Consider the following 27,734-nt stretch of genomic DNA (forward strand, 5'->3'; position numbering starts at 1 on the left):
CAAGTGTTGATCACATTGAGTGATATTACTTTCCTGGGGCACAGAGCATCATTTGGAATCAGCCCTCATCAGGGGCTTCGGACCAGGCTCTCATGAACCTAATGTACACAGGTTTATCTATCAGTGTAAAGAAAGATCTCATTAAAATGAGAATGGGACAGCCCAAAGCTGCTAAGTTAATGAGCAAAATGAAAGGGCTTGTGGGGAAGGATGAAAGAGATGTTATTAGATGCTGGAGGGAGAGGAGCTGAGCCTGAATTATGACACCAAAGACTACTTTGTGCCTTTCAGCCTGACTTGTCCCAGTGACCAGGAGACACCTTCCTCTGGGAAAAAGCAGACGGTTCTCAATGGTTTTGAAAATAAAATAAAAATGGATAAAAACATATAGAACTTAACAGATTTTATTCAGTTATTCTGTATGACATTGACAGCCATACACGTTCTGCCACTCTATTACTGCTCTATAAAATAATAGTATTAAAATGAAGGCCCTATAAAGTGAGATAAAAGTGAGACAAAATTCACATTGTGAAATGTGGAATTTTGAGACAATTTTAGATGTCTGAAACTCAGGCATGTTCCCAAAAAATATTTTCTTTTGGTAAGGAAGGAGGAGAGAAACAAAAATTGTTACTTGACTGCCACCCACAGAAAGCTAGTGTTATAAATTAGTTTGGTAAAAATCATTCCCGACACATCGTGGGTAAGGTAGACCGAATTTTAATTTATTTGAGCAATTCAGCAAGCAGCGATAAATAAAACAGCGCTGGGCGGCCGGGGAGTCTCCTGCTCCGCCAACGGCGCGCACCCCTAAGCCCACCAGAGTCTCGATTTATAGTCTTGTGGTTCCGGGTTTTTAGTGGCACATCCTGGTGTCTTCTTACACTGCAAGGCCTGTTGCTAGGGGGTCTTTGTCAGTCCTCTGGTGGTCGTGAGGATGAAGATCGTCGTCTTCCTCTGCGTTGGGGTCGTGACTTTGCTGCTGATATGTGTGTTCCCACGCAGGGGGGGGAATGCCATTGTGCCCCTTCCCTTTTTTTTTTTTTTTTTTTTTTTTGGAGCTGGTTTCTACTGCAATTGTTAACTTAACAGGAAATTCCTATACTTGTTTTTTCCTTCAACAGGATATTGGGGGTATAAGCAGTTAATCGTTGAAAACCTTCCCATCAGCAATATTTAATGAACAAACAAGGCTTTAACCATTACAATTCCCCCTTTTTCTCTGTATCATTTTGTTCATTAAATCTATTTAGTTCTAATTGACTCAGGATTAATGTTTCCTCTAGTAGGGGTCTATCATTTATCGATTCGTACTTTGTCCTCATAAGCATCAGGTGAGCAGCCTCCAGTCTCCCTTTAACAATAGCTATGACTTTGTTAAGGATACAAGGACCAAACGTTAGTCCTAGGGTTAATAAAATCAGCGGGCCAGCTATTGTTGACAACAGAGTGGTGAGCCACGGCGAGTGATTATACCAGGACTCGTACCAGCTTTGTTGGGCCTCCCGCTCTCTTTTTCTCTTTTCCAATCCTTCTCGAAGTTTGGTCATGGTATCTCTCACAATTCCAGTATGGTCAGCATATACACAACATTCCTCCTTGAGTGCGGCGCACAACCCTCCTTGTTGTAAATACAATAAATCTAGTCCTCTGCGATTCTGTAATACTACTTCGGATAACGATCTTACAGATTTTTCTAAAGCACTGATAGATTTTTCAATTCTGGCTAAATCTTCATCCACAGCCGCTCTCAGAGAGGTGATCTCTTTTCCTTGTTTGATTAATGAGGCAACCCCTGTGCCTACCCCTGCACCCCCCCAAATTATTAGGGTAGCCACGGTCAATGTGGAAATTGGTTCCCGTTTTGTCAAATGGTGTTCTTGATTGATCTGATTGTCATACATAAAACTCTCTGGGTGGTAGAGTATCTTTGGAATAATTATTACTTGAACACAGAATTCTACAGACTCATCGAACAAGTCCAGGGATACACAAGGGGTAACTCCCGTCTTTGAGCATACCCACCTAGCATTCTCTGCAGGTAATAACCATTTCGCCGTTTTTTTTATACTTCCGACATTAGTTTGATTTGCACACAAGTGCATTTTATCGGGCGGGACTTGTCCCACGCATCTCCCCTTCCCAGTTACTTGGGTCATCGTTATGCCCTGACTCTCTTTCCCCCACGTACATTGCAAGGGATTGGATCCATTTATCCGCCGGGCCTTCTCATTGACCCCTACAGCTTCATAAAAGGGCGGCCTTACCCCATAACAGAGCCAGCACCGCTCAGTCAGATTAGGGCTGGTGGCGTTTAACAGCTGGTAGCTTACCTGCATTAATTTCCACAGGGAATTTTTCCCGTTGTCGTTCTCGAGACTCTGGACAATAGGGTCATTATTAACAGTGACATTCCTGGTATTATTCTTGATACCCTCTCTATCCAAACTTGGGTTCAATACCGGGTTGGGTCCCATCGATTCAGGTTCCGGTGGTACAACCTCCTTTTTTATAAATATTAAACCTCCTCTATCGGCTCCAGGTTCCCAATATCTCACACCCCACGTTTTCCCTGTAAACCAGGCTGGGTCAGTTGGATTCGTTATATTAACATACAGTTGTTCACAATCTCCATAGGGCATTCGGATCCCTCCACTCCAGTCTCGGCTCGGAGGCCTACATCCATAGGGTCCATATCCTACAGTTAGGAACTTATCCCTCCCCGCTCCAGGACTCCAATCTGAAGCAATTGTTTCACAACCCCAATAAGCACAATAGTAGGAGTTGGGATAATTGCAGTATCCCCTTCCTGGGTTCGAGCTAGGGCAGAAGTAGAAACCTATTTGGTTCAGACACGGACTTATGGGTGCCAGTTGACAAAGGGATGTGAGAAAACTGGGTGCACCCGCCGTAGTTACTTGTTTAATGATAGTTTGGTCCTCCCACCTAATTAAACTCCACCTAAAGGGCTGGTGCAAATATCCCCCGTCAGCTCCAGCTGGACAGGGGATATTCAGTAAGAGAGGTAGCACCAACATACACCAGAAGGGCAACGTCCATTTATAATTCTGGGGAGGTTGTTTCGAGTCACGGTGGGTACCAGGGCAGTTCATTCGGCCAGATCCCATTATCCAAAATAGAGGTGGGTACCACATAATCTGCCCCACCATTGTACCCCTCTGCCTCGCCCGCCTACTTGGTTGCCTCAAGCAGCGGGGTTTACTTTCTTCACGGCAGCAAGAGTAATCTTCAGGGGCCTAGGTACCGTCTTTCCTGTTCCAGCCACTCCCAGTCCCAGTTACTCACTCCTCCTTAGGCACGTTACCCTACTGATGTATGGGGTTTGGCACATTAAGGAATTTCCCCTCCCCTACTTCCCAGTTCCCATTTACAATGAACCTGTTTATTCCTTAGAGAGGGTTATGAGTCATACGATCGCGAATTCGCCCATCAGTCCCTTTTTGCAGGATCAGCTTCAAATCTCCAGGTCGGCTGGTCACTCTCCACCGCTCCTCCGGTATTGGTCCTTTAACTCGGCTGGCGTGAGTCCATCCTTTCTCTGCTGTCCGGATAGCTGTGTCTGTGGTAAGTAGAACAAGGTAGGGTCCTTCCCAACGAGGAGTTAAGGAGGCCTCTTTCCAGGACTTTATCAGAACCTGGTCTCCTGGTTTGATCCTGTGTATGGCCATCTCTAGAGGGGGGCGTTGTACCACTAATCCCTTTTCGCGCAGCTGCCTCCTCCTAATCATAAGTGGTACTACATATGATTGTATTTGGGACTCTTCCAGCTGAGGGTGATCGGCTGGGAGCTCTAAATCATATGGCATCCCGTATAACATCTCAAAAGGGGAGATTCCTACATCTGCTCGGGGCTGGGTTCTTAGGTTTAGTAAAGCCAATGGAAGGCATTTTACCCATGAGGTTTTTGTTTCTATCATCAACTTGGTTAATTGTTTTTTTATTTCCCCATTCATCCTCTCTACCTTTCCCGAACTTTGTGGATACCACGGGGTGTGATATTCCCATTTGGTCCCCAGAGAGGAGAGAGTGTTTCTGGCTAATTTTGAGACAAAATGCGGCCCCCTGTCAGAGTCTATTGCCTCAATCAATCCATATCGAGGGATTATGTTCTCCAACAGTATCTTTATCACCGTCTGAGCTGTAGCTTGGGCTACTGGAAAGGCTTCCACAAAATGAGTTAGGTGGTCAACCATTACCAGTAAGTATTTATATCGTCCCACCTTTGGCAGCTCTGTGAAATCTATTTGAATTCTAGCAAATGGTCTATGGGCTAATTCTCTTCCCCCTAAAGGCCTCTCTCTTAGTTGTTGCTTATTTACTCTTTGGCAGATCATACATTCATTAACTATTCTCTTAGCGATATTGTATATACCAATACACATATACTTCGTAGCAAATTGGTCCACCAGCGCTTGAGTTCCCCAGTGAGTTTTTTCGTGGAAGTTCTGCATAACCCTCAGGGCCAAAGATTTCGGGAGAACCTCTCGGCCATCAGGGAGTTCCCATTTACCTTCAGTTATTTCCTTCACACCCATTTGAGTTAATTTGTCTTTCTCTTGCACAGTAAAGCTGAGGATGAAATGTTGTTCCCCATGGAGATGGCAGTAGCTATATTGAGGGTTGTTACATCTACAGTGCACTGCCTCTGTTCCATAATCCTTCCAACAATCATAACAGGGGAACTCGGTTAAATCCTTCCCACAAGATGGGCAATCTTTCTGATTCTCCTTGGTATATATCATCATCAGCGCTGCCCTTTTGGCTTCCTGATCAGCTAGGTTGTTTCCCCTAACTAGTGGATTCAATCCCTTTTGATGTCCTCTCAAATGTACTACTGCTATTCCTATTGGCCCTCTCAAAGCCTGCAAAATTTCAGTGATCAATTCCTGATGAATCAATCCCTTACCTTGAGAGTTTATTAGGCCCCTTTCTTCCCAAATTTTTCCAAAAGTATGCACTACCCCAAAAGCATACTTGGAATCAGTATATATGGTTCCAATTTTACCTTTTAACATTTGTAGGGCCCTTAATACTGCATATAGTTCGCATGCTTGGGCCGACCAACTGGGACTCAGAGGTCCTGACTCTATTACAAAGAAGTTTTCTCCATTGATAATTGCATATCCTGACCTCCTTTTTCCCTCGACCACCCTGGACGAACCATCCACAAACAGCTTCTCCCCTTCGGCCAGTTCCTCCTCCTCTAGGTCTGGCCTAATTTTTGTCTGTTCTTCTATATTACGCAAGCAGTCGTGGGATATGTCTCCTTTTGGTTCCCCATATAAGAATTGCGCCGGGTTTTGTAGAGCTGTCGTTTCAAGCTCCAATTTAGGTGAGGAGATTAAGATGCCTTCATATTTCAGGAGCCGTGCATCAGTTATCCATTTGTCAGCCTTTTGCTGCAGGATCCCCCTTATATTGTGAGGTGACAATACTCTTAATTCGCCCCCAAAGGTGATTTTATGTGCTTCTTCCACCAAGAGCGCAGCCGCAACCACTGCCTGGAGACAGGTGGGCCATCCCCTACTCACAGGGTCTAAAAGTTTAGAAAGATATCCCACGGGTTTCTTTTTTCCCGCCCAGTCTTGAGTTAAGACCCCGAACGCTGTCCCCTCCTCTGTGTTAATAAATAGATAAAAGGGTCTCTTCACATCGGGTAAATTTAACACGGGAGCGTTCACTAAATCCATTTTTAAGTCTATCAGGCTTTGCTCATCGCTTTGGCTCCATTTCATTAATCCTTCCCCAACCAGTTTCTGATACAAAAACTTCACCTTACTACTATAATTTTCAATCCATTGCCGACAATATCCTAACAATCCCAGCAGCTGCCTAACTTGTCTTTTGCTTTTTGGCGCTTGTAGTGACAAAATCCCATTTACTCGTTCAGGGTCTAGTTTCTTAGTGCCTTTACTTAGCCAATGTCCTAAATATTTCACCTCTTCCTCCGTAAATTGTAATTTTGACTTTGATACTTTTAGTCCCTTTAAGCTCAAGAAGTTTAGTAGCTTGATACTTTCTGTTCTGACTGCCTCCTGACTCTCTCCTGCTAACAACAAATCATCCACATATTGGACTAAGGTTACTTCAGGATTCGGTTCATAGTTCTCTAATACTTGTTCTAATGCCTGACCAAATAGATTTGGTGATTCCGTGAATCCTTGGGGAAGCACAGTCCATCTTAATTGTTGTTTCCGATGGGTTACAGGGTCTTCCCACTCGAAAGCAAAATAATCCCTGCATTCCCTTTTTAAAGGACATGCCCAAAACGCATCTTTTAGGTCTATGACACTATACCATCTCTGCACTGGGGACAGCTGGCTTAGCAAAGTATGTGGGTTAGCTACTACAGGAAATCTGGTTATTGTTCTTTTATTGACTTCTCTCAAATCTTGGACTAGCCGATAAGAGCCATCCGGTTTCCTGATAGGTAATATAGGAGTGTTATGAGGTGACATGCAAGGCTCCAGTAATCCCTGTTGTAGTAACCTCTTGATTACTGGGTGCAGCCCCTCCCTGCCTTCTTGAGACATTGGGTATTGTTTTACCCTGATGGGAATCTCAGGATTCCTGATAGTGACTTCAAAGGGACTAATATTTAAGCAGCTTACTGATTCGGGGGAATACCATATCTTGGGATTTATTTTTGCCTCATCCTCTACTGTGAGGGCATATAATTTAACTTCAATCCCTTTATTTTTCACCTCCAAATTAATTTTTAGCTTAACCATTAAGTCTCTTCCCAACAGGTTATATTCAGCTTCTGGTACTAATAAAAAGGATCCTGTGCAACTTTGGGCTGGGGTCTCTATTTCCACCCCTTTTATTACTGAGACCCTAAAGGGCTCTCCTTTTGCTCCTATCACCTGTAATTTCTCCGAGGAAGGTTGACATCCCCGGGGTACCATTTGGACAGTCGATCTTTCTGCCCCAGAGTCCACAAGGAACTCCACTTCTTGATGCTGGGGACCTAACTTCAATTTTATCAAGGGCTCCGTTATACCAGAAGTCCCCAGCAGATGGAGCCCCTGACTCCCCTAATCTTTAAACATTCGCTCGTCTTGTAAGCGTTTTCTGCAGTCCTTTTTCACATGTCCCTTATTTTGGCAATAAAAACATTCTATTTGTCCTAGATCCCTCTGATCCCTCTGGCTCCTCGGGGGTCTTTTTCGTAGTAGCGGAACACCCATCGGGCAAGGGGGGGACCCTTTTTGTCCTTCCCGGACCGCTGCCACTAGAATCCTGGCCTGCCTTTTCTGAGTCTCTTCTTCTCTGCGCACATATATCTTCTGAGCTTCTCTCAGCAGTTCATCCATCCCTCTATCCTGCCAATCCTCTAATTTTTCTAATTTCCGCCTGATATCCCCCCCATGATTTTGCCACAAATTGCGTTTTTAACAGGGCCTGTCCCACCGGTGTACCAGGGTCCAGTCCCGAATAAAGCTGGAGATTCTTCCTTAATCTCTCCAGCCATTCTGTGGGAGTTTCATCCTTCTTCTGATATTCACTAAAGGCCTTATTTATATTTTGTCCTCTAGGGACTGACTCCCTTATACCTTGTACAATAATAGTCCTTAAATCCTGCATATAAACCCTATCTTGTTCATTTTGGTTATTCCAGTTAGGCCTCTGTAGGGGCCATTTAAGGTCTCCCGCAGGACCCTGCTGGTGTTGCTGGTCCCATATTCGCATTCCAGCCCTCCGGATCATGTTCCTCTCTTCTGCAGTGAATAATATACCTAAAATGGCCTGGAGTTCTTCCCAGGTGTAAACATTAGGCCCCAAGAACTGGTCTACTCGCTCAGAGACTCCAAGAGGATCTTCTAATAGATTTCCCATTTCCTTCTTGAATTCTCTGACGTCTCCCGTATTTAGGGGGATGGAGACATATCCCATGCTGGGCTGGGGCCCTCCCATTGCAATCTCTCTTAGGGGATATAGTCTACCCCCATCTTCTCGATTTCTAGTTTGGCTCCGAGTTACCCGTCTAGTACTCCGAGGGGTGTCCGTGGTCAAATCAGAATCAGTATGGTAATTCGGAGCCGTAGGGGGAGTTGGAGGTGGAGAAGGAGATAAATAAGGAGGGGGTGAAAGTGGGACTTCCTCCTCACTTCGTTCATTCCTTTTCCTCCCCCCTTTTTCTTTTAATGGGTACAAATTGGCTCGGGTCTCAGATCCTATCCATAAGTGTGCATACTCACTCTCCTCTAGGCTGAAAGGCTCCTTCGAATTCACATAAATGTTTAGAGCCTGACAGATCCAATCCTCAAGGGATCCAAACACTGGCCAATATAATGGGTCACTCCTAATTCGCTTCCCACCCCAAACTTCCATAAAATAATGTATCATCTTAACTTTGTCCTTACCCCGCCTAGAGGGGTAATCATTCCAATGTTTAATCATTAACCCTAACGGGCTTTCCAGTGGTATCGGGGGCAACCTAACCTTAGGTTCCGACCCACCCATGGGACCAGAAGACTTGCTCTTCTTCTGTCCCATCTTCCAGAGTGCCTTCACACGCACACACAGACTTCACCTCCCGTTCGTGGCCCAGTCCCTCGCGGGAGGTGGGAACCGCACTACCAGGGAGTCCGCACTCGCTTCGTCCTTGATTGGACGTCTCACACAGGCACACTCTGGGATTCCCAACCCCAACCGAACGGATAACCGGCCTATACTTACTCACTCCTGAGTCTTCGTTCGGAGCTTCGTGCACAAAGATTAAGGGGTTACCGGTTGTTTATTTACTTGTCGCTGGAACTTTAGGTTCGTTGGTAGAGGTGCGTTGGCTTGGGGACCTCCAGACAGGGACCGCAGAATCAGCGGGGCGCGCCTCCCCTGGGAGGGATCCAGCCAAGCTACCACTATCCGAGTCACGGCACCAATTTGTTATAAATGTTAAAAATTCTGTATGACATTGACAGCCATACACGTTCTGCCACTCTATTACTGCTCTATAAAATAATAGTATTAAAATGAAGGCCCTATAAAGTGAGATAAAAGTGAGACAAAATTCACATTGTGAAATGTGGAATTTTGAGACAATTTTAGATGTCTGAAACTCAGGCATGTTCCCAAAAAATATTTTCTTTTGGTAAGGAAGGAGGAGAGAAACAAAAATTGTTACTTGACTGCCACCCACAGAAAGCTAGTGTTATAAATTAATTTGGTAAAAATCATTCCCGACACATCGTGGGTAAGGTAGACCGAATTTTAATTTATTTGAGCAATTCAGCAAGCAGCGATAAATAAAACAGCGCTGGGCGGCCGGGGAGTCTCCTGCTCCGCCAACGGCGCGCACCCCTAAGCCCACCAGAGTCTCGATTTATAGTCTTGTGGTTCCGGGTTTTTAGTGGCACATCCTGGTGTCTTCTTACACTGCAAGGCCTGTTGCTAGGGGGTCTTCGTCAGTCCTCTGGTGGTCGTGAGGATGAAGATCGTCGTCTTCCTCTGCGTTGGGGTCGTGACTTTGCTGCTGATATGTGTGTTCCCACGCAGGGGGGGGAATGCCATTGTGCCCCTTCCCTTTTTTTTTTTTTTTTTTTTTTTTTGGAGCTGGTTTCTACTGCAATTGTTAACTTAACAGGAAATTCCTATACTTGTTTTTTCCTTCAACAGGATATTGGGGGTATAAGCAGTTAATCGTTGAAAACCTTCCCATCAGCAATATTTAATGAACAAACAAGGCTTTACCCATTACAGCTAGCAGATTTTTTTAGCGAAGAGCATTGACAAGCTGATCACAGGGTCACTGCAAGATGGAAGAAATCACAAATAACATCCTCTGCTGTGATCTGTGCTCATTCTCTGCTTTGTATGTCCCTTGTGCTCCTCACACAGCTTCAACTCTCTGCACAGTTTAGTCAGTGGAAACACACATTTGAAAAAAGTATCAAGAAAATTGAGACACCACACCTCTGTTTATCTGAACTTTCTCATTTTCAGAACAAATCATAATAGCAACAGCCTCATTAATTATCATCTGCAAAGTGTGAGAGAAAAAGCTGATGCTCTGCCCAAACAGCGGTGCATCCTGAATCACAGTGCATCCGGAATCTGGACCTAAAGCAGAAGGCAGGATGCTGCTGCAGAAGCAGGCAGCCTGCCTGCAGAAATGCGTCCCCGGGCTTGCAATGCCACTTTTGGCCGTGGAGCGGGGCACAGCTTTGGACAACCAACATCTCCCCATGGCTCTTCCCATCTTTGTGAACTGGTATTCCAGTGAGACTGATGTTGACAAGAAGGGATGTTCTGAAACGAGCCCAATTGGCACATGAGAGCTGTGCGTAGACCTTGTAATTAGGGGACATAAAGTGCAGGCAGGGTGGAGAGGGTCAGAGAGTCTCTGCCAGCTTTGGTAATCCGTGTGGGCACTAGCCCAGAAATGTCACTTCAAACAACACTTTCCCAATGACTCTACTAGGCTGAAAGTCAAATGCCGAAAGAAACCCCTAAGAATTGATCTTTACGCATTCAACAGTCAGGGTACCTCTGGTTCTTTTAGTTAAGGCAGCCCTGCAAGGCAGTGACATGCAAGGCTGAGGCCTGGATGGCCAGAAAGTACCAGCTGATGGGAAGCCAGTCCGTCAGTGCTGCTGACAAAGCATGGGCATTTTGGCAATCAAAGTTCAATTACGACAAATCCAATTTGTACTTTTTACTGGAAAAATGTCCATTCCAGTACACCCACCTCAGCCTCATGAGGTCTTGCCTGATCAGCCTTGTGCTTTCCCACTGATGCTCTTGATAATCTCATCCCTCTGCCTCCTGTTTTTCGTGAAGTTTGGCATTATGGACTGGGAATTTCTTCCTTGGGGAGTCAAGCAAAGAAGAACAAAGACTGGCAATGGCTTTCCTGGAGAGGAAGGGAGGGATGTAACTGGTGAGAAGAAGAAAGAAGTGCCAGGTATAAATCTACATGCAGGGCTGTCTGCGTGTTTTCAGGCCATGTTTGCAAACCCCTCTGGCTCAGCCTCTGATGTGCTATTTGCAAATATTTATGTCAACCGGTTTTGTTTGCTGAGGTATTTCGGGAGTGGCTGTTTGCTTTTATTCATTCATGAATTGTGGTGTGTGTGCGCGCACGTGCATGCGTGCCTCACCAAATATTTGCTTTTCATTATTCATTATTTGCAGTTCATATGTTGCTGTTGGTAATTTGCTGTCCTCTGTTCTCATTTAAAAGCTCCATTCTCTGTCCTCAGGAATTGAAGACAATTCTGGGTGCCAGGTTTTGCACTCTATACCAAGCAGCTGCAAACAAGGGAATTTATTAAAGAGAGCTCAGAAATGGCCATGAAATGATAAACACTGCAAGGAAAAGAGGGAGGAGGGAACATAACATAAGACAGTGGCCTTAAAGTATGCCTGATAAGTAAGTTTTCATGAAAAAAAGAAAATAACCTTAGGGAAAAAGCACTTAAGAGGCTTGGTAATACCACAAGTGAATTGTATTAGGTGTGTTGAAGCACACCTTCCCAATGCAGAGAAGTTGCTCAGAGAAAGTGGAAACTGGGTCAACTTGGGGGGGGGGGGGGGGGGGGGGGGGGGGGGGGGCAAGTGAAACAATAACAGGAACATTTGCAGGTGTGAAAAGAAAAGGCAGGGCAGGAAAGGAGAAACAATCAGCAGGGGACACCAAGAGCAGGAGATGCTGCTCTGTACACACATGTAAACTGTGAGAGGCAGTCCAAGGAAAAACCTGGCCTGGTGCACAGCGGGCAGGGAAAGCTCCCAGGAGAGGACACAAAGCAAAGCTCTTAATGCCTTTCCTCTGTCTTTGCAGAAAGCCAGACTGCTCCAGCAGCTAACAAGAGTGGCAAAGCCGTGGGAATGGGGCTGAAATGGAGAAAGAAGCAAGCAGCGAAGAGTTATGAATGTTTTCCTACTCTTAGATTGTCTGAATCCAACAAAATTCAGCCCAGAGTGTTTCAGGCTGATTTGAGCAGTCTCAGACCTGATGATCCCCATCTCCAAGAGCACATGGAGAAGGAATGGATTGTGGAGGCCTGGAAAAGACGAAATCCATGGCCTTCCGTAGGGCTCTCTTCCTTGGGAAAGAGTTTCTAACAGGCAGGGCAGTCTGAATATCTTTAAATGGGCAGTAAGCAGTAGTGAACACTTAGATTTGTTTGTTATTAAAACCTAAAACCAAGTGATGCATCCATCAGAAACAGATTAAATTGCAGAAAAAAAAAATGCAGCTCTCTCTCCACCCAAAACAGCAGTCCAGGTGTTTTTTGTTTTGTCTTTTAATTTATTTTGCAAACTTTGTAAACAGATACAAGGTCCTTCTCGACTGCAGCATGCTGTGCAGGAGGCAGACCTGCAGACAGCATGAGAAAGCCTTTCAGAGGTGATAATTTACTGCAGGAATCACTGCTCACGTCTCAGGCATTTTGTTTTCCTAAGCATCAGAAGTCGCCTGCCTTGCTTCCCTTTTAGCGACAGTTTGTTTCACAACAGTGATAAGAAAACAGGGAAGGTCCTCCGTCTGCATCCTGCTGGGACTGCCTCCAGATGCTCCCTTCAGTAGCAGGAGCTGGCCACCGTCCAGCCTGTGAGGATTTCTTCTGAAGTGAATGAGCTTGTAAAAATACAAGCAGCTGGTGCAGATTATCCAATTTCCATCCCCCTTTCATTTAGCAGCCAGGATCTCTGTCAGCCGGGCCTCCTGCCTGATCAGTTGTAGGAGCTTTGAACCCCTTTAATGACCATTTGGGATGCAATCTGTACTCTCCCTTCTACTCATCTTCTGCCCAGCTTGGTCCACTTTATGATTTAGGCAAATGCCCTCTCCTGCCCCAGTATGATTGTCATGATTGTCTAACCTTGTTTGCTGCCAGTGCGGGGGTCCCAGGGTGAAATTACTCCTTTTACCAGTAGGAAGCACAACTTGTCAACTTGTGAGTACTCTACAAACTCCTTCCCAGCTCTCCATCCTGGCCTGACATCAACCCACTGGCCTGAGCAGGGTCTTGTTCTTTCATGCCTAGGCTATTCTATAACACAAGAATTAACTGACACTATTGCAGCAGGGTGCAATCAGAGCTTTGGGACACTGCAGCCGTTCCTCCTGGCCCCAAGGTGGGCTTCAACATCCCACACTGACCCACACAGAGCAAACAGCCCCCCTCTCCTCAATACCAGTGACCCCGGAACCTGCTCATGTATGTTTATGGATGCTGCAGGCCTGCTGCTGGCCTGCAGCTTGAGCACAGCTGATGGGATTTATCATCCTGCCCTCTTCCACCCACCAGTACTGCCTGTGCTTCAGCACCTTGTCTACATGTAGTATTGCCTTCACAGGCTCCATCAACTTTTTTTGATCTCTCTCTCCTCTCTTTCAAGGCACAGAGCCACACACACAGCTTTTTGAAGTTCATTTTCGCTCCTTACCTATTTAAGGAACATCTCTGCAGAAGAGAGAAATGCAAGAGCTCCCGAACACAGGAGCGGTTAAGCTTCCATCCACTGTGTTTTATAGCTTGATGCTGGCATGGGCCCATTCAAATATATTTTGACATACAACATGTTATTCTTTCCAAGGCAGTTGGGTCTCTTTATTTATTTAGTTAGAGTGAAGGATTCATTCCCCTGCTGACTAACAGGAGACCAAGGATTCCCACATGCAGCTGAGCCCCTGCACTTCATTCTCTGCTGGTGAAATTGTTTTCATCCATTCTGGAGCTATTACACTTCATTCCTCACCAATATATTTTTATTTGTATATAAAATAAAAATCTGACAGCACATGGAAAGTTAAGAAGTGGATAAATTCATAAATTACTTTTATACTGCAAAGCTGATATGGCTGTATTCCTCTGGACTTAACTGGTGCACAACCAAATAGATGCTAAAGATTAGTTTCAGGGATACACTACACCCTTCCAGAAGGGCTGTATGAAGCATGTTGAGCTTTCTCTTTTCTAAAAATTGTTTCCTGCCTACAGGAGACCACACACCTATTATTCTTGGGACTGACAATTTTACCCTTGGAGGCCTGCCAGGTTTGGGGAGCACATTGAGGGGACGCCCAGCTCCTGGCATGGAGAGAGCCATCAACCATCCCATGCCTCCACATCTTGTAGGCAGAAGTGGAAATCACTTAGAGGTGTTTCTGCAAGGCAGGACAAGTATTCTGCTTTAGAACTGGAGCCTTGGCAAGGTGTGATGGGACTGGTGGGACTGGAGACCCTTCCTGTGCTGGCACTCAAGCTCTGAGCCCAGGTGGTGGAAGGGGCAGGGGGGAGTGAGCTGAAGGCCAGGAGAGACCCTCCCTGCAAGCAGAGCTGGGCTGCCCTCTCTGCGTGGGTGAAAAAAGGGCAGCCCTGTCCTGGGGGCTTCCAGCTGCTCCTTGCCAATGCCTGTCCCTGCCATCAGGGGTTGTGGAAATGGATATAAGGGAGGGCTGCAGGAATTTCAGTATTACAGCCATTTTTTTTTCATTAAGTTTAAAAACTATAGACCTAGTTTTCATTAAATATATGTATTACATTATTTGAATTCATTTTCTGTACTCCGTGATAAAAACATGAGACCTCACAAGGATTGAGAGAGTGGGCAAACATCACACAAGCTCACCTGTGGTCCAAACTACACCTCTGCAGCTTGTTCTGGATGGATGGTCCTTGAAATTAAAGCCCTTGTTTCCACCTGGCCAGCACTCTCCAAAAGCATCTTCTACCACCAAGGAAGGACACAGGACCTGCCTTGGTGGTCTCTGCAGGGATGGGAGCCATCCTGGCTGGTGCTCCTGGGCTTGGTTTCCTCACACTTATTTCACCCGCTCTTGGGATCCCTGAAGAAGAAAACACCAGATTAGAGGGGTTTTCTGTAATCTCCATCTCCTGTTGCTGGATATGTTTCCAGCATTTTGGGGTGCCACTGTGGGCAGTGCCCAGCCTAAAACCCTTAATGTATCACAGGGAACATGAAAACAGGGACCAGCCTCTGAGTCCAAAGACAGAGTTACAATGCAAGGCTCACAGCTGCCCCAACAAGATTCACTCATCACCCAGGTTTCCTAGAAACCTCTTTTCATAAGATTCATAGTATTTGCAAGGTGGTAAAATCAGAGCTTGTTAACTCTAAATCAAAGGCAAAATCAAGTCCTGGCCCAGCTGACTCCACTCACTCCATCTGTGAGGAGCCCTGTTTAACAAGCTCCTGGAACACGTGTTTCTGCAAAGATGCTGTGGGTCTTGTGGTCCCTCATGGATTCACCTTGTAAGGTCCAGAGAAGTTAACAAGCCAAACAGCTCGGAAGCTAATTCAGTGCTGGATCAGTGGGAAGTCTCCAACCTGCTCTCCTTTTCCTCTCTTCTGGGAAAGAGCTGCAGAGATGCACACTATGGAAGCATTTGGGTCCAGCTGGAGCCCCAAACTGTGCTTCGCCATTTTCTGGTCCGTGTTAGCTCTGCACAGCCGTGGTGCAGGTTCTTTGGGGGAGCCACAGGCACTACATCCTGAGCTGCTCCGCAGCTGTGCACAGCCTGAGCAGTCCAACAGCAGTGCTGGAGAACTGCCTTTATTTAATGACTGTCACCACACAGGTCACTGGGAGCATCCATTGAGGAATTGTGCTGTTTTCATACTGCTGTGTTTTTGCCAAACACTTTTTCCAGGGTTCATACAGTACATTATGGTGTCGAGTGCTGAACAAAAGGCATTGTGGATCATTGCTGTTTTATTTTGCAGAAGCAGTAAACCTGCACTCACACGGTAGCTCTTGCTCCCTGGGCATGTTGCCGCAGTGCCAGCATGGAGCAGAGGTGCTCCGTGTGCTTGGTTATGGATCTGGCAGCCACAGGAGAAGAGTGGGGATTAGAAAAAAAGGGGAGAAACTACCCTCTGTATGGTACTGTGCTCTTAATACTGAGCAGGGAAGGGAATGGGGTAGCAGACAAATGGGGTGTGCCTGATTTAAATCCCAGCAAAGATACCAGGAATCCATCCCAGCAAAGTAGAAGACTGTCAGCAAGACAAGTTCATAACCCTGGAGAAGAAGAAAGAGCCCATTAGTTCTCACTGAAACTGATGAGGCCATAGCTGACCCAAGGGGATCCTTGAGAAATCAATAGTACTTTGGTAGACTTCTCTGCAGCACTGTACACCCCTCCGGCCCAGAAGGACTCTGGAATCTTTCATCAGTTATTCCTCCACAGCTCATGCACACATGTCTGAGTGGCAAAGGTCAGACGTAAATACTACAGATGAGGAAACAACAGGATCTATAACTGAGATGAGGAGGCAGGATCCTTGAGGGACACAGAGTTTGCGAGCAAGTTCTACAACACGCCTGCAGCGCAGCATCCTCATGGCCCCCGTGCTGCACGGAGGTGTGTGATGCAGCACGGGCTCAGGGAAGACCCAGGGAATGCCCCATGCAGGGGGCTGCAGCCAGCCCCACTGGGGTCATTGTGCCTTTCAGCCCCCCAGGAGCAGAGCACAGATGGTCTTCCACAATGTATTCATGTCAACATCCCTCTGCAGCCCCTGCAAAGGGGAACACGGGGCACGAAGAGATCAGGCACCTGCATCCAGCTCCACATGAACAAATTTAGATGGATCCTGACGACCAGCAAGGCACTTCACAGTTTGGATACAAATTGTAATGCCAGAAAAAGGATTTATTATGGATGTAACAAGATTTATCAGTGGTCCAGAGCTAAGCCTTCTCGCAGCAGCCACAGCCCTTGGTGAGACACCTTAGGGATGCAGCTCAGGCACTAAGCCCAGCAGCTCTTGCTGCAAACTACACAGCATGGCTGTGAAGACCGTGTGAGTTAATGCCCAAGGACCACAAAGCAGGTGGGACTTGCCCAGAGCATGATCTGCTCCTAGTCTGGTGATGCACTAACTCTACCCACAGCTGGGCTCCCAGTACAGCTCTGAAAGGGTCACAAGTGTCACTGCCTGTAGTTAATCACACCCTGGATTGATTAGCAGTCATGAAGAGCTGATGGCTCTGCAAGAGCTCTGAACCTCTCCATTTAATGTTTTACTCTCGTAATTCATGTGCAGGAGCCCTGAGCAAGTAACCAACTTTAATGACCATATCATCATCATGAAGTCGTTAAGAAGGGATGGGACACGAGGGGATCTCAGCTATGAATAACAAAGGAATGTACAATATGTGTTCCTTCATTACCATGATTAGCCCGTGCCAAGGCCTGTCTGCCCACCACCCCTGGGTGCCTCCAGGCGCTCAGCCTGCAAAGCACTGAAGGGTCTGTCTGCATGCTGACACCTCCCGTCACAGCCAGGCTGCTGACATCCTTCGGGGCATGTTTGTCATCCTTCGGGGCATGTTTGTCTCGTAGGGTGATGGATGAGATAGCAGAAATACAGGCTCAAACGGCAGCTCAACACATGGTCCTAAAACTGAATGATCATTTTAGAATTAATTGATGTAACGGTCCTATCAAAGTGCCATTATTTAACAGTCTGGGATTGATTGCTCCTGGTTCCTATTATTCCATTTCCTACCCTGCCGGGAACAGAAGGAGTCGATGACTTTTAAAGCCATAACAAGTGCCACTTTTTGTCCTCTTTCCTGGGAGTGCTGCGGAGACAGCAAGTGTGACTCTGGACTGCAGTGGTGTTATAAATGACTGAGTCCCAAATAGGATTACAATCAAAGTTTACAATTTATTAAATGAATAGAGGCAAGCAAACAGCGCTGGGTGCGCCGGGAGTCTCTGCTCCACCAGGACGCACACCTGTTACGTAAGGCGGCTGGTTTTTATGCTCCTAGGCTAATACATATTCATTACTACTTCTAGAAGAGGCAGGGTTATTATAATTGGTTTCCCGAATCCGAAGTCCTCCCAGGTGCGCCTGCTTATCAGTCTCTGTTAGTTTCTCGGGGGCCGCTCGGACAGGGAGGCTCATATTCTTCCTCCTTATCTAGTGGTCTGTTGGCCGGCTGTCAGAAGTTACTGCACGTCCGTGCAAAGTCAGCAGTTTTTCTCTGAAGAAATCCCTTTGTTCTCTTCTCGCCTAAACCCAGGCCTCAATGTTAACCCTTCACACCCCTTAGTGGCACGAATTGCTGGACTATTCCTTACAATTCCTCCCTTTTTTTTTTTTTAATATCATCAATTCATGTCTCTTCTTCAACTTTTGTTAGTAGCAGTTGGATTTCATCAGTCAGTTCTCGGGGTGTCCATTTCTTAAGCATCATTATCGACACATCACCTTTTCTCTCCCAAAGTCATCACAAATTGGGTGCTATTTATTATCCGCCGTATCAACAACGTAAAGCAAGGTATCATACAAGGTATAAACAATAATGTCATTACACCACATGAAAATAAAAATAGCATTCTTTTAACCCATGGTCCACCGGGCAACCATGAAAAGAAATCCCAATCCATACCCTTCCAAGTTTGTACTGGGACGTGGGCTAGCTTTTTAATTTCTTTTGTTATCTGCTTAACCACTTTTCCATTATCATCAATTTGTAAACAACAATTAGAATCGTTCAGTTTTCCACACACTCCCCCTTCTTCTGCTAGTAAATAGTCTAAGACCATTCTACGTTGAAAGATAGCATTCCTCATCTGAGTGGATTGATCAGGCAGAAGATCCAAGGTTGTCGCTGTTTGATTGGTTACAACTTCGAGGATAGCTTGCGACCTAATTATTCGGTTCAAATTATAAATAGGTTCTCGGGCTCCTGATACCAACTCATTCGGGTTCCAGGTAGCTGGCCCATAATGCTGTATGATTCTTTCAGGAGGCCATTCATCCTTTCCCCATTTTAGGGCACTATCCCCAGATAAGGAAGTATCAATAGATCGTTTTACTCTGTTCAGGTCATCATATAATCTTATTCCTAAATGATTTCCTTGTGTTTGTGACAATAAAAAGAACAAGGGTCTTATGTACCCCACATAGCATATTCCCGACCAGTTTCCGGGTAGCCTCTTGTAAGCATGTTTGCCACACACCCAATAATGTCCCTTTAGGGCCCACGTCCCGTTTGGAAAATGACCATCCCATCCATCTTTACCCTTTGGGGCGTGATAATACAGAGTGTCCTTGTTACCGAGTGGTCCTGTTACAATGTCTGCCCCGTTTGTACTCGTATATGCATGCTTCCAAGCTCCCACGTTGGGTTTCCACTTACAGTCACAATTCAGTTCTCTTTGGCGACCTGTCATATTATAAGCCTTTTTCGCCGTCCAATCTTGAGAGTGTGGGAAGCGCCTTCAATCATGGGGTTGGGCCCGCTTTCAGAGCTTGTGTTACCATTCAGCCCTTCAGGGTGATCCAGCTCCTGGAAAAACTAATCACAATTTTATTATGGGTTTAAAAGGTTCTCATGTTATTTTTCTCAGGACAAACTGATCTTGGTGTGGGAGAAGTCCGGTCGAGGCACTCTCACTCGGCGGTCAATACCCATAAGGGTTGCCTCCCTCGGTAGACCATACACGCCGCAGTGGAGGGTCCTACCCCGGTCTTGCCTTCTCCCTTTCCTCCCTTCAGCCTTGTCCTCTTTATCCAGTGCCCTTAATTCATGCAGAACCTCATTGCTGGGATATCAGTTCCTCTTTAGTCTCAGTTTCAGTTCCCCAGGAGTGGACTCAACCCTCCAGGCTTCGGTAGTTATTGGTCCTTTTATTCTGGATGCGTGGGTCCAACCCCTTTCTGCTGTTCTCACAGCTGTTTCAGTAGTAAGTAAAACAAGGTACAGTCCCTCCCATCGGGGGTTCAATGATTCTTCTCTCCAGGTTTTTATTAAGACCTTGTCTCCTGGCTGTATTTTATGAATAGCAAATCCTAAAGGTGGTGTCTGAGTCATCATCCCAATTTCTCTTATCTCCTGTAATCTCCTTCCAATGGTAATTATGTATTTCTGGATACTATGATCCTCAACTACATTGTTCCCTAGGGGCATCCCTTGAGAATAAGGCATACCATATAACATTTCATATGATGATAATCCAGTCTCACTGTGTGGTTTAGTTCTTATGTTTAAAAGTGCCAATGGTAAGCATTTCGTCCAGGGCAGCTGTGTCTCGATCATTAACTTAGCCAATTGTTGTTTTATTGTTTGATTCATCCTTTCTACTTTCCCTGAGCTTTGTGGGTGCCACGGAGTGTGGTATTCCCACTGAATACCTTTCAAGGGGTACATCCTTCAAATCTTTGTGGCTGGCGTATGTTCGATTATTTCCACACAATTGTGTTCCAACGGTCCTTCTTCTGGAACGGTTCCTAGAAATACTGCTGGATATAACAGGTTAGTCGTTTTCAAGGTTATGTCATCTTGTTCAGTTAGGATTGCCTGATATTTCATCATCCAGCTGGGTGATAACCAGTGCCCCCCCCCCTTTGTTCCAAAACGGTTGTTACCATATGTGGTCCAAAAACTTCAATACGTTTTCCCATTTGAAGGCAAATAATTTTCTACTATCTTTATCAAGAGGTATGCAAAAGAAGGCATCCTTTAAATCTATCACGGTAAACCATTTATATTTCCCTTTCACAGATGTTAACAATGTGTAAGGATTAGCTACTACCGGGTGAATGTCCTTTGTTATTTCATTTATTGCTCTAAGATCTTGTACAAATCTATACTCGCCATTCGGCTTCTTTACTGGAAAAATTGGAGTATTGTATTCCGATTTACATTCTTCCAGAATCTGATATTTGAGAAATTTGTCAATAATTTTCACCATTCCCGTGCCTAGCTTCTATCTTAAGTGGATATTGTTTGATTCAAACAGGTTTGGCTCCTTCCTTTAATTCCACCTTTACCAGTTGTGCCAGTTTCGACTTCCCTGGTACATCTGTTTCCCATACTGTTGCTATAACTGCATTTTCTACTTCTCTTGGAATATTAACAAAGGGTTTATCTTTGATCATTAGGATTTGGCCTACTTTGGACTCAGGTACCTTCATTATTAATTCTCCATCCTCAAAGGTTATTGTTGCATCTAATTTGGCTAATAGATCCCGTCCCAAGAGTGGCATCGGGCATTCTGGTACATACTAAAATTCATGGGTTAGTTCCTTACCCCCAAAACGCAAATCAAGGGGTTGTAAGAATGACCATTCCTCCTCTTTCCCTGTGGCTCCAATTATTGTAGTTGTCTTAGTTCCTAATCGTCCTTTTAAACTATTTAACACTGAATATGTTGCTCCTATTACATTTACAGACTAATTAACACAGAGAAAGAAGCTCCCATAACCAACAAAAAATTCAAGCCTCTGTCTTCGTTTCCTAGCTTTATTTCAACTAGTGGACCTGCTAGGGTAGATGCCCCAGGTCCCCATCATTCCTGACTGTTGTAAGTTTGTCCTGCAGCCTAAGACAATTTCTTTCTGATATCAGGGGCTGATTGCCCTGGAAAGAGGCTAGCCAGTTGCCTCTCTCTCTCTCTTTTTTTTTTTTTTTTTAAGCCAGGTCCATTTTTTTTTTTTTTCATTGCATTTCAAAGTTGGTCCAGAAATTCAAAAATTCCATAAATTCCATAGGGGTTTCTTTTGGACCTTGTTGGAACAGATTCTCAATTCCCAATAGCCAATTTAACCAGATTTTAGTATTTACATAATTTCCGGGGTGATTAGGGTCTCAGTGAGGGGGTCGGTCAGGGGAATGCAATCGTTGAAAGTTCCCTGAGCGGTCCCATTGGCAACCTGAGCTCACACAGGAACTCAGGTTGTTTCAAGAGTTAGCTGCTTTTCTGTTTCCACGACAACTCTCTCGGACCCATCACGGTCCCCCTGCCCCAGAGGGCTCACACCCGCGATTTAGAGATCTCAGCCTCGGGTTGAGACGGAACTATTAACATTCCTACATCCTCTTTCCCTGCTCATTCAACTTCAAACAGCTCTGTTAAATACTACATGCCACACAACCTTTAACACCTTCAACAATCCTTTTAACACTTCCTTTATCTTTCTCCAGCCCGTACTTTTCTAATGCCAACACCAAAGGCTCAGTCAGGGGCCAACTTAATTCCAAACCTTTTCCCTCCAAGATGCTGAAACATCATATCAGTATACAACATTTCATCCTATTTTCCTTCTCTCCTCAAAAACATTAATTGCAAGACACTGTTATAGTCGATTGATCCATAAAGTGGCCATTTAGTTTATATAGTGGCCACCATTGATTGCAATACTTAGTGAAAGTCCTCTCGCTTTCTGTGCCCCCATTTCTAACAATATCCTTCCAATGTGCCAATATGCACCCAAGGAGGCTTTTTTTTTTTTTTTAGGACGTCTTTTTTTTTTGGATTTCCCCTTTTCCTTGATTTCCCATTCCCTTTTATTTATTTATATTAGTTACTGTCCCTTGTTTCAATTTCCACGCAAACCTTTTTATTGCAGGTTTTTACTATCTTTTCCTAATCTTCTTCCCAAATGTCCCAATTCTCTGGGATTAAACTCTTCTTTCCACATACAAACTTTACTATTTCAGATTATTAATGAGCCCCATTCCAATCATAAATCCGCAGGACTTCGGAAAAACACCTGAAGCACTCAGCCTTCTGTCTTCTAGACAAACAATAACACCTTTTCCACAAAATTTACATTTCAATAAGACCGAATTTCAAGCCAAATGCTAATTTTTCTCATGCACTTTGTTAGTAAGCCTACACAAAACAAGGAATCACTCCTGTGTATCCGTCAAGATGGGGGTTTAAAAAGGTATTGAGGCCTAAATAAATTCGCTCTCCCCCTTCTTACCAAATTCCCAGGGCTCAGGCCCAAACCACCAAAGAAGTGACTCTCCGTTCTACCACTTTGATAATCAGTCAGCCCCCCTCCCCCGATACTTGGGAAACTGACCGAACACCACCGCGAATATACCCAAACTTCTAAACTGTTACTTAGATAATGCTCCCACCTTCCTCCTTGACACAGTCAAAACACTTAAGAACAAAACAGGATTACAAGATGCACCACCGGGGGTGGATTGTTAGGATATAGAGGTGGTAGGTTATCCAATGACTTCCATTCATCATCTTTTTCTTTTTCCTTTTTTTTTTAATTTTTTATTTTTTTGTTCTCTTCTTCGTCAAACTTCTCGTCTGCTTTTAGTGTAGATATTGAGGCTGGAAAAGGACGTGAGATCCTGATCCATAATCCTGCATAATCGCTTTCCTCCTGGCTAAAAGGTTCCTTTGAATTAACATGTATATTTAAGGCCTGGCAAACCCAGTCTTCAAAGGATCCGAAAACGGGCCAAAAGACATGTGGTCTTAAAGGCTCCTTTGGCCATTCTGTCATACAATACTGAACAATTTTTAATTTACTTTTTCCCTTTTCTGGGGCCCCTATCGTTCCAATTTCTAATCATTATCCCTAATGGACTTTCTGGTGGTATGTCTGGTAATTTGCTCCCTTTTCTCTGGTCCCGGGTCTTCAATTTTGTCTGACCCATCTAGGAATTTTACTGTGGCAATTTCTACAGCCCTTGGTTGCCTTAGTGAGAGTGTCTTGCAGGGGGTTTAGGACCTATCACCCACCCACGAATCCTATAGGAATCGCTTCGGTCCTTCACCAGCCAAGTCCCTCGCGGGAGATTGGAACCGCGGTTAGAAGACCTCCACAATCGCTTCAGAACTATGTTCCGTCTCAGTCACACTCTCACACACACAGGCAACCGAATCCCACCCAACCGAACAGTATACGCCTTAAATACTTACGACTCCGTCGTCTTCGTTCGGATCTTCGCGCGCAGAATTACGGGCAAAATATAGTGCTGCAGCCGGCAAAGGGAGCTCATAAAAAAATCTAAATCTTTGCTTGCCCTTATTCAGGTTCAAGATGGCATTAGCCCCGACCTGACTCGAACAGGAGCCACCAAATGGTGGGGGTGCCCCTCCTAGATCAAGTCAGAATTCAGGAACCAAGACCATCCCGGACGAGCCCGCAATTGTTATAAATGACTGAGTCCCAAATAGGATTACAATCAAAGTTTACAATTTATTAAATGAGTAGAGGCAAGCAAACAGCGCTGGGTGCGCCGGGAGTCTCTGCTCCACCAGGACGCACACCTGTTACGTAAGGCGGCTGGTTTTTATGCTCCTAGGCTAATACATATTCATTACTACTTCTAGAAGAGGCAGGGTTATTATAATTGGTTTCCCGAATCCGAAGTCCTCCCAGGTGCGCCTGCTTATCAGTCTCTGTTAGTTTCTCGGGGGCCGCTCGGACAGGGAGGCTCATATTCTTCCTCCTTATCTAGTGGTCTGTTGGCCGGCTGTCAGAAGTTACTGCACGTCCGTGCAAAGTCAGCAGTTTTTCTCTGAAGAAATCCCTTTGTTCTCTTCTCGCCTAAACCCAGGCCTCAATGTTAACCCTTCACACCCCTTAGTGGCACGAATTGCTGGACTATTCCTTACAGTGGCACTGGTGTGACAAGTACCCCTCATCTCCTCCATCAGATCGGGGGGGCTGAGCTCCACGGAGAGCCCCCCACACACAGCCCCTCTGCAAGCGCAAGCTGCTCCAGTCCAGCCTGGGGTAGAGGACAGCTTACATGCTGATAAATAATTGACTGAGGTGGTGATTAATGGAAGCGACACAGAGCACAGCAACCTTGTGCAGACGATCCCGAGGTCTCTGCGGGGATGAAGCAGCAACAAATCCCTGGCAGGCCCATAAGGGGATGGGGGCCCTCATCTGCCCCACGGATCCCACAGTGCACGTATCCTGCACCGCCCACACCTGGAAGGGTTGTGTTAGCTGAATCGTGCTTTTAGGTTCAAGCCAAGCCCTGAGGATCCTTTTGGTTTAAGAGTAAAAATAACTCGTGTGTGTTTAGCCTGGGCCTGTTACTGTTTCTTGTTATTAAAATAAGTGCATCCATCTTGGCTTGGCATCATTTTAGTTGTGCCCATTTAAATTGCAGTTCATAGCAGCACACCCTTCAAGTGCAGATAAGGCTTTATATAGACCAAGGTCCTGGCCCCTGTTGATGCGTATTTGCTGGATGGGCACAAAACTAGAACTAAATATGATTTGGCTGACCTGTGGCCAAAGCAGTACTGAGGAAACCTGCTGTCTCCGCAGCAGGGAGCTCAGGACCAGGGGTCAAAGGGTTTTTGCTCAAGGTGCATCCTGCAGGAGACAGAAAGATGATGGCCTGGGTACTGTCAAATTCCCAGCTTGGAGGTGTGAGGCCGATAGAGTAACGATAAAGGTGACCTCAGGTGGATTATTAAGGGCAGATACAAAAGGGGTGAACAGGTAGGGGAGGAGTCAAAGCACCATCAGCACAACAGGACATACGTCTAGTGAGGGATGTAAAGACTAACAATGAAACTTCCTATAATGAAATAAGTACTGGGATAAAGACAAAGACTCCTCCCTGTCCCACTGCTACTGCAAGGGGCTGAGGAAGACTTGAGTGATGATGCCACAGACAAAAGACATTTGTCTGCTGTTGTTTCAGTCCTCACTAAAAGAGTTGGTGACAATGATATGGTTAACACAAACAGCTCTAGTGACAAAGGGTCAAGAATTTACTCCGCAATAGAGGAAGAATGGGTGAGAGAGCACTTAGGTACATTAGAGGGTTTCAAATCACCTGGGCCTGCCAGCATTTGCTATATGGTGCTCAAAGGAGGCTGAATCAATCTCAGAGCAGTTGGCTTTTATCTTTGAGAGTGTGTGGAGAATGGATACAATTTTGGAGGTCTGGAAAAATAAACGCAAAGCCCATCTTTAAAAAAGGAATGATGAAATGGGGATCTATCGACCAGCCAGCTGCCTGAAATACCTGGAAAAGAAGGAGAAGATATTAACAGACAAACCACTTGTGAGCACCTGGGAGATAACGAGCCAGGGAATTACAGCCAGGTTTGATTTGTCAAGAACAAGTCACATAAAATCAATTTAATATCCTCCTATGGTAGCAAAACAGGCCTTACCCTTAGATGAGCAGTGATGGATGTCATGTGTCGTGATTTCAAGGCAGAGGAAAAATCAACTGCCCAGAGACAGGGTGGGGAGCACCCAGCACTGCAGGAAACTATCCCAGGGAGCCTAGCAAAGAGGAGCCCATGGCATCACAGTGTGGTGGGAAGAGAGGGACACCCATCTGCAGTGTGGCACGAGTGTGCTTGCCTGCACAAGTGACTGCTTTGCTCAGCACCTGTTAGGCTTTGCCAGAAACCTGGGTCTTGATGTGTCTGTTTTGTTCAAGAAGAAGATGGATGAGTTTGGAGGGCAGAAGCAAGGCAGTCATCAGTCTAGAAGAACATTTGGCAGAACTGTCATCACTGGAAGAGGTGACTGAGGGGAGACATGATGCCAGCTGTAGTTGTCCAAAAGGTAGCTGCAGAGATGAAAAAATATGTTGTCATTTATGTTTAGGAAAAGAAAGAAAAGGGTGGAATTGCAGCTAGTGGATATATTTAGGATAAATATTAGGGAAAACTTCCCATAATGAAAGAGGGCAAGGGATTTTGCTTTGGGAAGTGATGAGATCTCTTTCACTGGATGTTTCAATGCAAAGGTTAGGGCTGATGGGGGTGGAATTATCTCGGCTGAATTATTATTATTATGAGCTGAATGCTACCAGGCAGTTCCTTCCAGCCCTATTCCCTGTTGTCTTGTGACTCCCTTTGCACCACGGGAGGACCTGCCTCTGACACAGGTTACATTTGAACACAGTAAAATCCAGTGGGTTCATATTTCTAGGAGACTGCAGGCTGCTCCCAAAGGCCTGGGAACCATTCAGAAGTCTGCAAATGGTATTTGTTTCCTGCACCACCCTTCCGGGTGTTTCACTTCAGATTTTTTTCCTTTTCTACTTTTTGCTCAGAAATGTTCCTTTTTGGCATCTATCATGCTGGTAGGTCAGGGGCTCTAACACCAGCTTTGCAATATGCCCCAAGTCTCCGCCCAAACACCAGCGTTTTAGCTCACATGTTCTTGATTTTTAGTAAGTCATTCTATTGTTTCTATTTGAAAACCCCAATGCTTGCATATCTGTGTAAAGAAATAATTCAGCTTTTTTTTTTTTTTTAGATGGTTTTCTGGGTTCAATGTAAGTTCATTGCAGATAAAGATAAGCCCTTGGTCTGTAAGAACAGCTCTGTACCTCTGTACCTGGGAATCATAGTGCTGGACATAGCCACAAATGAGTATACGAGCACTGCAGGGGTGCACAGTTCCTGTCTCACATGTCTGGGAACTCCTGGGCATCTTCTCTCCTACTGCTCATCCTTGCTTGTGCATGCTTGCTGTTACTTGGCTCATGGGCCAGAGGCCATGGAACAGTCCAACTACTTCAAGTTAATGGAGTGGCTTTTGCAGCATGGCTGAAAAAGCAGGAATTTTCTCTCAAAGCACCAAAACAGAAAGCAAGAAATAACATAGAGAAATAGTGGTATATGAGTGTGAGATGAATGCATGAAAATGGATGAGTCACTAGGTCTGATTTGCTGCTATGCTACACCGCTCATTTCAACTCCAAAGCTGTCAGCACCATGAAGTCAGAATAAGGCAGTGCCAGACTCAGATGTGCTTAACCACGGGTGAAGGAGGAGGGAAGAAGTGGAATGAGTCCACAATGAACACAGCACTGCTGCAGTGCCATGAAGTGGAAGAGGAGGGTGATTCCTCTGCTAACCAGCGAGAGGGGGAGGCAGAGGCATGCCCAGGCAGTCCCAGCCATCCTCCCTCTCTGATGCCCTCCATGCTGTGCTGCACAGCTCTGCCTTCTGTCCCTGTCCGTC

The 27,734-nt window shown here is 45.4% G+C and overlaps 1 long non-coding RNA gene across 1 annotated transcript in view; it reads right to left on the reverse strand.

Annotated features, from left to right (window-relative positions):
• Nucleotides 1-707: 707 nt before the first annotated feature.
• Nucleotides 708-27,734, reverse strand: part of LOC125181325 (uncharacterized) — a 28,727-nt gene continuing 1,700 nt past the window's right edge. The window contains exons 4-7 of the long non-coding RNA XR_010825498.1: nt 23,694-26,329; nt 14,608-14,824; nt 8,707-11,277; nt 708-3,583 (exon numbers count right to left, since the gene is read on the reverse strand). This is a non-coding gene — a long non-coding RNA (uncharacterized lncRNA). The remainder of the gene's footprint in view (nt 3,584-8,706; nt 11,278-14,607; nt 14,825-23,693; nt 26,330-27,734) is intronic.

The sequence above is a fragment of the Anser cygnoides genome, chromosome 17, assembly GCF_040182565.1.
Source record: "Anser cygnoides isolate HZ-2024a breed goose chromosome 17, Taihu_goose_T2T_genome, whole genome shotgun sequence".
Classification (NCBI taxonomy): Eukaryota; Metazoa; Chordata; class Aves; order Anseriformes; family Anatidae; genus Anser; species Anser cygnoides.